The sequence below is a fragment of the Mus caroli genome, chromosome 4, assembly GCF_900094665.2.
Source record: "Mus caroli chromosome 4, CAROLI_EIJ_v1.1, whole genome shotgun sequence".
NCBI classification, from domain to species: Eukaryota; Metazoa; Chordata; class Mammalia; order Rodentia; family Muridae; genus Mus; species Mus caroli.
Genome location: NC_034573.1, coordinates 43,412,616 through 43,415,454, shown reverse-complemented (window position 1 = coordinate 43,415,454; position 2,839 = coordinate 43,412,616). Strand labels below are relative to the sequence as shown.

Genomic DNA, 2,839 nt, shown 5'->3' with positions numbered 1-2,839 from the left:
AAGGAGGCTCCCATATCCTTGGTGTTCCAGTATTGAGAACAAACATGTGCCGGAGTGAATCCAAGATGATTTTATTCCCTTGCCTTGGAGATTTCTATGTGAAATAACACACACTGTGTCACAGAGACAGCCTCTTTTTTGTTGTTGTTTTACTCTTTTGTTTTTCTGAAACAGAGTCTCCCTGTGTAGCCCAGGCTGGCTTTAACTTCCCTCCTGCCTCAGTCTCCCTAGTGCTGGGTACACAGGAGCTCTCTGCCACATTCCAGCAAAGGACATGGTTTCAGAGGAGAGTTGCTGTCAAAGACCAGAGCTTGTAGGGCTTTTCCACACTAGAAGCCTGATGCTTTCATTTATAGATATCTTTATCTCAGGCATTTATCCAAAGTCCAAGTTCCAAGGTCTTAGTCTACTCTCTGGGTTCAGCCTATTTATGTCTGGCTGAGGAGGGAAATACTAAGATATTTTCCTCAGCTCTGACTGAATAGTCTGCATTTCAAAAAACTCTTCCATTATCTACAGTGTTGTCAGAGCCTTGGTTTGAGAGTCTCTGAGAAGTCCTGTGCATCTGTGCTGACCTACAGGGCCTCTTTCTCTAGAGCACACTGCATTTCAGAGGGTTGCTGTAGAACTGCCGTAAGTGATTANTACCTCTACCTTTTCTTTGCAGCTTGCTCCTTTAATGAATTGCTCTGACACCTGGTAGCACTCTTATCTATTATCTCTTAGCTCAGTGAACTTTTGATAAGTACATGAAGTTATCATTATCTACCTGCAGAAAATCTTACATTACTTGAAAAACAGTGATATAACAATCCTGTATTTACCAGATTATTCTCTGTTTGTCATATTTTCTGAATAAACCTCATAATAGTTACTTTTATTTTGAACAGGCTATAGTCTTTTAACTATTTCTAAGCTCACATATGTATCTATGTAAGTGATTAAATTTTGAAAAGGGCCTTTATATTTACCCAGATAAAAATGTGTTCTTCCTCTTCATCATTTCTTGAACTATTATTTATTGAAATTGTATTTCCCCCTTTTTCACATGGGGGAAATTCTTCTTTTGCCTTTAAGTTTGATGTGTATATTTCATGGGTAAGGAATTGTGAGCATTTTGTTTTATTTACTTATTTTTCTATTTTCTTTTGAGCACTATGATTGAGGGGTTATTGTTTCCTGCTTTGTTTATTGTCTTTTTGGTAGGGCCAACTGTCATTTTATGTTTGTTCTTTTTCTCTGTAACGTCTACTTTTTCTCTGGCTACATTAAGACTTGCTCTGTGTGTTAATAGTTTGATTATAATGAGAACTGGGATTTCTGCTGGGTTTGTCTCCATATCTGTTATACTTCTAGTGACTGTAGCATGGTGCTTTTCAGTAATTGAGGGGAAATTCAGCCCTAATATATTTTAAAGATTTATTATTATAAATAAGTACACTGTAGCTGTCTTCAGACACACCAGAAGAGGGCATCCTATCACATTACTGATGGTTGTGAGCTACCATGTCATTGCTGGGATTCGAACTGAGGACCTTTAGAAGAGCAGTCAGTGCTCTTAACTGCTGAGCTATCTCTCTAGCCCTTCAACCCCTAGTTTTTATAAGTATTTCCCCTTTGCTTATCTCTAATATGTCTTTCTAAGGTGCCAATTATTAGAGAATGTATTCCATATATTAAACCATAAATATTTAAATATTTTCCTCTTTCTCAAGTTCTCTAATCTTTTCTCTTGAGTTTTCTCTTCATAGATTAGTTTGACCTGTTCTTATGTCTGTTTGGTACCTTCTCTTTGTTTCTGGTGATTCCAACATCTAGGCTACTTCTCTATTATATTGATTCCTTTTTCTTGGATTCTTGAATTTTAAATAACTTTTATGCATCATAATATAAAATTTATCCTGGGTGTGTTGTATATAAACAACATCTGAAATGGGGACAATAATATTGCTTATTGGGTAGAAGAATGTGCTGCCTAGCCTGACAAGGTGAGTTCCATGTCTGGGGCCACATGATTGAAGGAGAGAGTCAACTCCCATCAACTGTCACAGAAACTTTGTCTGTCTCTCTGTCTCTCTGTCTCTCTGTCTCTCTCTCTCTCACACACACACACACACAGGTACACACAAATGCACATAGACCCACATATACACACATGCACACACTCACACACACATATCCATACACATACATATCCACACACACAATTAATAAACAATAAAAAGAGCTTTGACCATGTTTTGTTGGGGCTTGAGGCTAATCAGTGTGACCTGAGCCAAGTGTGACAGACTTATTAAGTTCAGTGCATCACTGACATCACTAATTTTATTAGTGGGGAGAGTAAGTCCCTTTCTCATCAATAGCCGGGATTCTCAGCACTCCTGAGCCCCCTGTAGGATCTTTGGATTTAACAGCCATTTGCTAGCCTTTTAAACTGAGGATTTCTGATGAGAATTCTGGATCAAGGGTCTCTAGGAAATTTGCTTGGCTCAATGATGATACTCCTGTTTTGCGCAGCATAGGGACCTCTCTCTGCTATTCCATCTTCATCCTCTGGAGGATGCTCTAAGTGAAGGTTTGAGAGCCTTCTTGGTTTCATCTGAGATTGCGCCCCCTGTCTTGATCTTCTGGTGATGTCCTGTAGACATGAACAGGTGGAGACATGTTCTTAGTTTCTCAGAGTTCCATCAACCCAGCCAGCACTGTCTAAAATACACCTCCTTTTCTGTTTTGTTTCTCATCTGTCTCTGTGACTTCCTTTCTGCTCTTTTTTCTTTTTTCTTTTTTTATATTTTTATTACATATTTTCCTCAATTACATTTCCAATACTATCCCAAAA

At 38.4% G+C, this 2,839-nt stretch overlaps 1 protein-coding gene across 1 annotated transcript in view; it reads left to right on the top strand.

Moving 5' to 3' along the window:
* Window positions 1-440: 440 nt before the first annotated feature.
* Window positions 441-2,839, top strand: part of LOC110292343 (bile acid-CoA:amino acid N-acyltransferase) — a 17,920-nt gene continuing 15,521 nt past the window's right edge. The window contains exon 1 of the mRNA XM_021159635.2: window positions 441-633. The gene's annotated coding sequence lies outside the window, so the exon portion shown is untranslated. The remainder of the gene's footprint in view (window positions 634-2,839) is intronic.